Source organism: Polypterus senegalus, chromosome 8 (assembly GCF_016835505.1).
Source record: "Polypterus senegalus isolate Bchr_013 chromosome 8, ASM1683550v1, whole genome shotgun sequence".
In the NCBI taxonomy this organism is placed as follows: Eukaryota; Metazoa; Chordata; class Cladistia; order Polypteriformes; family Polypteridae; genus Polypterus; species Polypterus senegalus.
Window position 1 is genome coordinate 150936899 of NC_053161.1, and position 11680 is coordinate 150948578.

The following is an 11680-nucleotide window of genomic DNA, read 5'->3' on the forward strand; positions in this document are numbered from 1 at the left end:
GCCCTCCCCGAGTGGTTTCTCCATGTTATGTGGAGAAAGGAGAAGAGAGTGCTAGTGGCAGCGCTCTTTCTGCCCTGGCAGGTTATCACATACCTCGATTGAGTCTGTAAGGAGATCCTCTGATGCATGACAAGTTGTTTTTATCTGCATTTATGAAAATATCAAATATATATGCTTTGTGGGCGGGCAGCACAATAAGAGTCATGAAAAACAAAGGATTTTTGGGACACCATTCAGGTCGCCCCCTTTATTCATTGCCAGACAAATTGAAATGAAATTTAAAAAAGACAAGAAAATGTGTGATATTAGCACCAGTCCCCGATCCAGGGCTTCGCATGAACTAAAGTTGTTTGTAATCAAAATGGTGCCCCATCCTACAGCTTGCTCTGGCCTCTATTGGGACCACTTTTCTTGGGACATCCAGCTATTATGGCAGTGGGACCAGATGGGGTGGGGCTTGGCAGCTTTTGGCACTATAAAGGAAGAAGACAGAGAAGACAAAGTTAGTGGTAGCCCGCCCGAACCTTGGAAGCTTATTGCATACCTTGACAAACTCCTACCAAGGAGTCCTCCAATGCACATGCGTGACAATGTACTGTATATACAGTATGTACAGTGGGCACAGTATAAACAGTGTATGAAGACATACATAAAAAATGAAAATGGTCAGAGAGGCCACCAAGAAGCCTATGGCAACTCTGAAGCAGATACAGGATTAGAGCAGATACAGGCAAAGACCTGTCATTGTGTCCACGTGACAACAATATCACAAATGCTCTTCAAATGTGGCTTGTATGGGAGGGTTGCAAGATACAGTGCATCCGGAAAGTATTCACAGCGCATCACTTATTCCACATTTTGTTATGTCACAGCCTTATTCCAAAATGGATTAAATTCATTTTTTTCCTCAGAATTCTAAACACAACACCCCATAATGACAACGTGAAAAATGTTTACTTGAGATTTTTGCAAATTTATTAAAAATAAAAAAACTTGAGAAAGCACATGTACATAAGTATTCATAGCCTTTGCCATGAAGCTCAAAATTGAGCTCAGGTGCATCCTGTTTCCCCTGATCATCCTTGAGATGTTTCTGCAGCTTCATTGGAGCCCACCTGTGGTAAATTCAGTTGATTGGACATGATTTGGAAAGGCACACACCTGTCTATAGAAGGTCCCACAGTTGACAGTTCATGTCAGAGCACAAACCAAGCATGAAGTCAAAGGAATTGTCTGTAGACCTCCGAGACAGGATTGTCTCGAGGCACAAATCTGGGGAAGGTTACAGAAAAATTTCTGCTGCTTTGAAGGTCCCAATGAGCACAGTGGCCTCCATCATCCGTAAGTGGAAGAAGTTCGAAACCACCAGGACTATTTCTAGAGCTGGCGGGCCATCTAAACTGAGCGATCGGGGGAGGGGGCCTTAGTCAGGGAGGTGACCAAAAACCCGATGGTCACTCTGTCAGAGCTCCAGAGGTCCTCTGTGGAGAGAGGAGAACCTTCCAGAAGGACAACTATCTCTGCAGCAATCCGCCAATCAGGCCTGTATGGTAGAGTGGCCAGACGGAAGCCACTCCTTAGTAAAAGGCACATGGCAGCCAACCTGGAGTTTGCCAAAAGGCACCTAAAGGAATCTCAGACCATGAGAAACAAAATTCTCTAGTCTGATGAGACAAAGATTTAACTCTTTGGTGTGAATGCCAGGCGTCACGTTTGTAGGAAACCAGGCACCGCTCATCACCAGGCCAATACCATCCCTACAATGAAGCATGGTGGTGGCAGCATCATGCTGTGAGGATGTTTTTCAGCGGCAGGAACTGGGAGACTAGTCAGGGTAAAGGGAAAGATGACTGCAGCAATGTACAGAGACATCCCAGATGAAAACCTGCTCCACAGCGCTCTTGACCTCAGACTGGGACGACGGTTCATCTTTCAGCAGGACAACGACCCTAAGCACACAGCCAAGATATCAAAAGAGTGGCTTCAGTACAACTCTGTGAATGTCCTTGAGTGGCCCAGCCAGAGCCAAGACTTGAATCCGATTGAACATCTCTGGAGAGATCTTAAAATGGCTGTGCACCGACGCTTCCCATCCAACCTGATGGAGCTTGAGAGGTGCTGCAAAGAGGAATGGGCGAAACTGGCCAAGGACAGGTGTGCCAAGGTTGTGGCATCAGATTCAAAAAGACTTGAGGCTGTAATTGCTGCCAAAGTTGCATCGACAAAGTATTGAGCAAAGGCTGTGAATACTTATGTACATGTGATTTCTCATTTTTTATTATTTTTAATAAATTTGCAAAAATCTCAAGTAAACTTTATTCACGTTGTCATTATGGGTTGTTGTGTCTAGAATTCTGAGGAAGAAAATGAATTTAATTCATTTTGGAATAAGGCTGTAACATAACAAAATGTGGAAAAAGTGATGCGCTGTGAATACTTTCTGGATGCACTGTAAAAGTCACATGAAGTCTCGACTGAGCTTTGCCAAAACATACCTTGAAGATTCTGAGGCCAAATGGTAAAAGGTGTTATGGTCAGATGAGACCAAAATTGAACTATTAAACCTCAGTGCCAAATGGTATTTCTGTGAGAAAGCTAATGCAGCTTACCATCCAAAGAATGCCATACCTAAAGTAAAACATGGAGGAGGCAGCATTCTGTTGTGGGGGTGTTTCTCTGAAGCAGGGACTGGGCCACTTGTCAAGATAGAAGGAATAATGGATGGGGCAAAATACTGTCAGATTCTTGAGGAAAATCTGCTGCCCTCTGACAGAAAGTTCTCAATAGGAAGAAGGTTCACCTTCCAACATGACAATGACCTGAGGAACAGAGCAGCTGAAGGAGGAAAAAGATATATATCCTTGAGTGGTCTAGTCAGAACCCTGCCTTAAACCATATTGAAGAAATGTGGAATTACCTGAAAATTGCAGCCCACCAACAGTCACCATGCAGTATGACTGAGCTTGAACAGTTCTGTAAAGAAGGGTGGGCAAATATTACTCAGTGTAGATGTGCAGGTTGGTAGAGAAGTATCCCAACAGACTCCTGGCTGTAATCAAAGCAAAGGGGTGTGTATGGTAGTTCCACAAAATACTGATACAAGGGGTGATCCTTTAACTATCTCAGTGATTCTGTGTTTTTTTTTTTTTTATGATTTTTTAATCTTTTATCTGAACTGTTGCTATTATATCTTTCACTTAGATGTTATGTTGCTGGAAAAATATCTTTTGTATGTGTCTTCATTTCAAGCTGCAAAGCAACAAAATGTGAATAGTTTGAAGGGGGGAATTCTTTTCTATACCCACAATGTAAAAAATGTCACTAAATTTAACTGTAAAAATACTGTAAATGGTGAAAGTAAAATACCTTATGTTCTACCAAAAATGACCTGTATATTTCAAACAATACATTTCATTTTTTTTTTTTTACAGCCAAGTTCTGTAAAATCAATATTTTTCTACCTTCAGAATATGCTACATACCATTTACGATACATTACGGTTACACTGAAAAAAATGGCTTAATGTTACAGTGTAAAGCTGTTAAATAGTGAAGGTAAACAACTGTAAATTGGTAAAGCGCTGTTTCAGTAACACGGAAGTTACGATATTTACATAAGGACACATCCCCTTTTACCATATTGTTTTGGTGAACCACATACCTTTGAAAAGCAGGGAAAAAACTTAAACAAAGTAAGCAAACTTATTTTTCCCTGTGTGAAGAAGGTTTTTTTCAGGTTATGGAAGATGATGGGTTGTATTCAATAAACTGGCACACCTGCGGGACACCATACAGCACAAAAACAAACTTTACTTCTCTACCAGACAATGTGCTGTAACTTTTTTAAACATTGAATTCTTTCTAATATATATAATTAAATGATACATGTTGAAATAAGTTAAGATTAGTGCAAAAAGAAAATACTTGTTTGCTATTGGTTGTTGTTACATTACTGATGCAAACTGTGTACTGGTGGTATTTGAACCTGGCAGTATTTTATAATGGTTTATTGATTGGCATATTTATTACACTGCATGGATATCAGGTTATGGTTAAATATTCACTTCTAAGTGTTGTAAAGAAAAAGTAGATATTTACTACAAAGTTATACTGTAGACCTAAAAATATTGTCACCTTATTTTACAGTAAAATTCTGGCAAACACAGCTGTCGGTTTTTCACCGTAAACATATCATTTTTAAAAGTGTACCGTAGACCTAAAAATATTGTCAAAATCTTTTTTTATAGTAACATTCTGGCAACCACAGCTGACAATATACTTTACCGTAAATGTAACATTATTTTTTTACAGTGAAACAGGCCTCATGCTCTGGACAATCTGCTTCATCACAAAGTAGCACTTATGCAACTGACACCATCAGAACAAATGAGTTTTGTTGCCCTCCTCGCTGCACACACAAGGTGTCAAGTGAAAGAGACATCTCAACCTGGCAGATTCCTCTGGCTTAGAAACGATTTTCTGTTGGAATTTATGCATTTCACATGATACAATTTGTTTACTTTTTTTTAGTTGGAAGAGCAACTCTGAATTAGTCCAATGTAAGTAAAAAAGTCAGTCATGCACACTGGCACTTAGACGATCGTTGGTTCATACCTTGCATACAACGCTGGAAGTAGCTCAGTGATTCTTAATTGAATTATGCAGGGCACAAAATAAATGGTGCGGTCATTTCTGTATGGTATTCCGATTTTCTCAGGTATCCAAAGTGCTGAAAAGCAGTCAAGAGCGCAAAGTGAAGAGGGTGTAGCTGGTGTGGTGTAACGAACTCATGTGTTTGAGCCCCCAGATTACACTCATTCATTCATCATCAGCCCACTCTTGCGACTTGCGTAACACTCGAACACTCAGATTGGTGGGCTGCTGCGCCCGCGTTCTTTACAAAGAGATGGAATGTTGATCGGGTCACGTGACTGCGACATGACTCACGCTGAAACTTTCAATGGCGCCTACCTTTTTTTTTTCCCTTACTCTTTGTAAGTGAGACTTCCAGGTATTGTGGGCAGTAGAACAGGACTCTGCGCCTTTCACCGCACCCTCATGTGGGACGGCACCTTTCTATTTTTATTCCCTACTTGCATTCCACAAGCAGGCTGAAAATACAGCTCTGTTTACTTTGTTCCTCGCCCGTTTGTCGTCAGCCTGCTAAATGAAATGTGCCTCAGTAGCTTTGGGACTCGGCCCTAACGAAGGTAACGGAGCTCTCACGCTAGGCTCGCTGGGGGGAAGGGGCTTCCTCCAGACTTTGGGAAGAGATCTGGATGGTGTTCAGTCCAGAGTGGACTTCAAAGAACTCCGATTTATTTCACCTTTAAACTATACATAATTTCATTGTGAATATGCAATGCCGCCCCATACATGCATACAGTATATACATACATCCACAAACAAACAAGCAAATAAATAAATAGGGTTAGGGGACTGCCAAATCAGTTGGAACATAAACCGATCTTGTAACCGACGAAGAGAAAGGTCAGCTTACATATCTCTTATACTTACAGAGTTTGGGTGTTGGCGTGCGTATTTATAGATGGCGGATGGCGAAGTCTATGTTACACTATGAGGAGTGCATTCATACTGAATAACACTGAAAATGTAACACTATGAGACTTTGAACACTAACACCAAGATTTCAACACTAGGAATTTTGATGTGCACCTGACACTGTTCATCAACAGACCTGAGAGAATGAGAAGGAGCATGAGACCCCACAAGTACAGTATGGTTCAGATCTAATTATGCAATTTTCATTAACCAACTTCATTAACAACTATAACTTATTAAGTTTATTACATAGAAAATCACCCGAAAAATCCCTGACCATCGAGAAACGTGTGAACTGATGACAAGAAGAATCATCTTTCCGCCCAACTGGAATCGTCCCCGCATAAATCAAAGTCATTCAGACCATCTGGATCTGCATAATTAGATCTGGACCAACCTGTAGGTGGTGGCCCATACGCTGTAGAACTTAATCTGAAAACAGCAGTGACTGTGTCTGCCTTAGCTGGTTGAACACAAGGCGTGTTGCTGCATTTTAAATCATCTGCAGCAACTTCCTGGCAAATAAACTTACATATGACCAGTGAAGGTCCTATGTGGCAACCAACAATGTCTAATTAGGATTTTGCAAATCGTGGCAAAATTGGCACAACAGCCAGGGAGGCCAAATGTGATCAGGAACCTGGAAAAAATCCACATGCTTTACTGGTACATACATCCATTTTCTATACCAGCTTTTCCAGAGTGGGGTTATGGGGCAACTGGAGCCTATCCAAGCAAAGCAACAGGCACAGGAACAACCCCTGGACAGGTCACCAGCCCATCATAGGGTGAACACACACACATAATGTCACATCACCAGTTCGTATAACCTGCATGTCTTTGAGTGGAAACCCAGACAAACACGGGAAGGACATGCAAGCTCTATGCAGGGAGGACCTGGGACATGAACATCAGTCTCCTCCTACCACCACCACTGTATGCAACATGCCTTCCTTAAAACTGTTTTTAGTGTAAAAACTATGTGTGATTTTGAAGATGTATTAATTAATAAGAGAAGGAATTAAAAAAACACAATGCCAAGGTTGATTTAAACTATATTATTACAACACACCTTTCCATTTATTAGCACCAGAAAAGCTCTTTTTTATGAGCAAGAAAACTTTACCAATAATATATAACAAAATTGTATAAATTTTGGCAATATAAAAACAACACATTTTGAAGTGATTCAAATTGTTATTTATACTTCTACAATCAAAATCTGAAGCCCACTGAAAACTAGTCTGCAGCGTTACCTACTCTACTACAACATTAAAAAGCAGGAAACTACAGGGGCCCTTATTACAGCTGGGCCAAGGAGGGATTTACTGGACTTGTCATGTCAGTGATTAACCCATTTTGGGCCATTTGGGGAATTTTGTTTGGGGTCCCCTTGTAGCAGCTCCCTCCAAGTTATTACGTTTTCAAGCCCACACTGCCCATAGTCTTTCCACACGTGGCCACTGTGTGCATGTTTACTGGGTTGGGGACAATGCCAGTACTCCTGCCAGCAGAGAAGTTGCAATAGTTCAGACATGACAAGACCAAAGCCAGGGCCAGGAGTTGTGCTGCATATTCTGTGAGATACGGTCTGATTTTGCGACTTTACGAAGTAATAATTACATAGATAAGAATATAAACGTGAATCATAAGAGGTATACATACACATCCGATGCCTACCTTTAAAAACTGTTAAAAATATCTTCACTTAAAATGTTTAATATTTTTCACCATGAGTACCTGAGCATCAAGCTGATGCATTACAAACCTAAATGTGTCAAATTCAACCAAAATCGATCCACTGGGAGCCCAATTGTTTCAGACGGACTGACATGACAGCAACACCGTACTTTTCGTATTATATGAAAAAGCACCTAAATATTCCAAAATTAACCCCCACACCAAAAGCCAATATATCTGGAGATTAAAGAACAAATGAAACGCTAAATATTACCACAAATGACCGACAAGAAAGGGAGGCACCCTTTTTAAAAACACACACACACTATGCGTAAATGAACAAAACTTCAGGATAATAGCAGCCGACAAGGCCCACAAGACTTACTGCACTAACGTGAGGCCTCCCCAAATATACATAACCAGTAACGGCATACTGCACGATAACGTGCAGTGAATACACTTGACTTGAGCATTCATAGTTTTCAGACTCAGTCTCTCTACGTTTATCATTCGTTTGCTCAGAGGTTGATGCGCTTGCTGCTTTCCTGAGCAGCTCTTCTTTTCTTCACCCTAGCGGCCCGCTGCTTCTCTTTTTTCGTCTGCATCTTTTCGCGTTTAAACTGGTTGTTAGTTTTTGTGGTGCAATTACTTAGTACATTTTCTTTAATTTTTTTACTTAGGCTGTCACTTAAGTCTTCAATTGGCCTCAAGAATGATTAGCGAAGGTGGTAGGGAATGAGAACGGCGCCCATACGCATGCGCCGCACGGCCGCCCTGCTGCGCGAGTCCGAGAGTTGATTCTACAATAAAATAAAATAAAAATCAAAAGAGTAATAAAAAGCATCACCCGAAAGCGGATAGTAGACGTCACGTAGTATATGTGTACCAAATTTCAAGTCAATAGGTTTACGAGCTACAGGTGATTTAAAATCCTGGACAGACAAATGAACGGTAGCTTAAGATAAAATGATAATTATTAAATCTTAAAATACAAATCAACAACGAACTCAGTCGGATATTTCGTCTGTCTGTCTGTCTGAGTATGTTCAGCGCAATTCTTCTGAACGAATCGCGCTGCCTCTCAAATTAAACGCCGCCTTTTTTGGAAAAAGCACGCACCGAATACGATTATGTGCCTGCGTCCAAAACAATGACCGGCGGGGCCTCATTGTTTTCATATCTCGGGCTATAGTTTATTTTGATTATGGCTTTCATCAATAACAAAAAGTTGATAGTATGGATACCGAATCAGGATGTGCGTGTGCTGTGCGTGTGCTGTGCTAGCGCTGTCTAGGTTTATTTCAGCCTCCCAGTGTGCCTGAAATGGAGAAGTGATTTAAAGAACGGCGGCTGAGTGTGACGTATGGTCGAGAGAGACGGGCGTGTGGGGATATAAATATATATCGATGTTTCAAGTAGTTTTAAAGTAATTGCAACAACTTTTTAATCTTACTGAGTCAAAATTTGTTTTGAGACAACAGTCCGAGCACATGGGAAACGCAAGGCAACGGCCAAAGCAGCCAAAGCAGACCCCCATACCTCATTATGACTCGTCATTGAGTTAGTATGAACTCCATGCAGGTAGTATGGGTTTTGAACTCTACGTCTAAAAGCCGTGTCACAGCTGGGAGAATCACTATGCAACCACCACTCCAAAAGGAGCTATAAAAAAAATCAGAATGCAGAGTGATAAGCTGTCAACTTCAGCTTTCTCTTCCACCTTGGTTAAATCTCTCATCCTGCACTGAAATGTCATTACAGATGTTATAAACAGTTACAATGGGTGAATGTGCTCAATGCAAAAGGCTTGATGTGAAACTGAGAGTGCTGGTTCAACTGAATTTCATCTTTTTTCAGATAATGCCTCACGTGTAATTAATTGTAATGAAACATCCTTTGTGATAGTGCTTACCACAAAAAGGTGTTATATGAAACAAAACTGTGCTGACTGGGCTTCACATCCTGGGTCCTCCCTGTGTCCATGTGGGTCTCCTCCAGGTGCTCTGGTTTCCTCCTACCATCCAAAGACACACAGGTTAGGTGGAAGGGCGATGCTTTAGGGGCCTGCGTGTGTTCACCTTGTCGCCCTGTCCAGGTGTTGCTCCTGCCTTGCACCTGATGTTTGCTGAGATAAGCACCAGCTTCTCCATGGCCCTGCTCTGGATACGGGGATTTGGAAGATGGAAGGATGTGATAGATAGTTAGACAGTCTCAATGGGCATCATATAAAAAAGGAACACACACAGGTATAAAGGACACTATATATCATATTAACACCAAACTATCTCATTAAAGACAAAAAAAAAAAAGCAGCAATATACTAAATTAATAACAAATATGAAAAGCAGATTAATCTATACAGTTTACTTTATCGACCACATTACAGTTATTTAAACCCTTCATAAAATAAACAGTATTTAAACTGCAATAGCTTCCAATAGCTGCTCATCACATTGGAGGTACAAACAGATGAAGAGGTATCAGCATTTAAAAAAAAAAAACTTGTAAAATGACTAATATAAACTGTCAGTCTATTTTAAGGTGATTTGACTCACAGACTCCAATTAAGGAAAATGTTTCTGAAATGCATCAGCTCAAGTGATGTCATGGAATACTTCGGAGATGGACATTTCTAACTGGTTTCCTCATTTATAACTTTGCTTCTAAACATTGAAGTTTCTATGGGCTCAGGGTGGAAATTTTATGAACAGTTTAAATAATTACAATAAGATAGACAGATAGATAGATAGATAGATAGATAGATAGATAGATAGATAGATAGATAGATAGATAGATAGATAGATCATTACCACAAATGACCAACAAGAAAGGAAGGCAAGCTCGTTTAAAACACACACACACACACAATACATAAATGAACAAAATTTAATGATAGTAGCAGCCAACTAAATCCATTCTCAGAAATTAACCCTATTCGATGATCCATTTACAATGAGGCTAAGACTGAATTTACCTCTCCAATGTTCGCCACCAAGACCACTACACCAATGTGAGGCCTCCCCAAGTATACATAATAAAAACATAATTATTAATCCTTTAAAATACAAACAAACAACGAACTCAGACAGATATTTCATTTGACTGTCTGTCTCAGCATGTTCAGCACAGTTCTACTGAGCGAATCACGCTGCTTCTCATATTAAATGCCGCCTTTTTAGAAAAAACATGCACTGAATACTCAGCGATTGTTCCTGCATCCCAAACAAAGACTGGCAAGGCCTCATTCTTTTCATATCTCAGGCTATAGATTATTTTGATTACGGCTTTTTTAAAAGTCCTTATAAAATCACAACTCTGGTATTTCACAGGTCTGTTGCCATCTATTCATGGCTATTTACTGTATGACGTCTGTTAAAGATGTAATTAAGTAAACATGCATTGTGAAACAATCATGTGAGGGGTTGTTTTGGGAAGCAAAATGGTTCTCCTATGGCAGTGGTTCTCAAACTGAGGGGCGGCCCACCTAGGGGGGCGCGAAGTAACAAAAAGGGGGGCGCAAAGATGTGAAAAAAATAAAACAAGAATCAAAAATATGAAAAATACATCTATTGAAACCAAAACAATTTCACTTAAACTACATTCTGATACTAGAAAAATAAATATAGAGTTAGATAAATATAGATAAAAGTTAAGTTGGTATAATAAAATATGCATCTATGATATATCATAAATTAAAAAAAAAACAAATTGGTATTAATGGGCTCCTTTAAAAAAATGTTAGGGGCGGCGCGAAACTGTTATGAAAACTCGGGTCGTAAATACTTAAAGGTTGAGAAACGCTGTCCTATGACACTGCTCTGAAGACCCACTCTGGCGCCTTCATTTTTTCAAGAGTGTAGATAGATAGATAGATAGATAGATAGATAGATAGATAGATAGATAGATAGATAGATAGATAGATAGATAAATAGATAGGCTCTTTAAGTAAATACATACATAACTAGACAGAAAGATAAATAAATACACACACTATGTGAACACTCACCAGAAGACCTCTGTCTTGGCAGTGCCAGTGCCAATGAGGCATTGTTCAGCCAGATAAGTAGGTGCAATTTTGCATGAATCGAAATCTACCGGGTACTCCACATTATTTTAGTATTATAAATGTACTTGTTCCAATTCCAGCTGCTTTTAGTTGCTTTTATTAAACAATGGATCTGTCTTGTTGCCGTTTTAGAACTTTTATTGATTGGGCTCCAGGAGGATGTGCTTGAAAGCATAAAGCTATGACAGCTCATATAGATTTTTGAGACTGATCTCTGTTGACTTGCAATTACAGATTATTTCTCCTGCTTTGTCCTTTATCATTATTATTAATATTCTGATTTACTGGCAGGAAGTTTGCAGGCTCGTCTCTGTATTTCTCTGCCATTTATCTTGTAATCTTGCACATTATCTTAAACGTCTATAGGGATGGA

General features: G+C 40.0%; 1 long non-coding RNA gene across 1 annotated transcript; it reads right to left on the minus strand.

The window, feature by feature from the left end:
* Positions 1-216: 216 nt before the first annotated feature.
* On the minus strand, positions 217-4856 carry LOC120533645. Its single transcript, XR_005634587.1, has 2 exons — positions 4614-4856; positions 217-473 (listed from the first exon to the last, which is right to left on the minus strand). It is a non-coding gene; the product is annotated as an uncharacterized LOC120533645 (long non-coding RNA).
* Positions 4857-11680: the final 6824 nt, after the last annotated feature.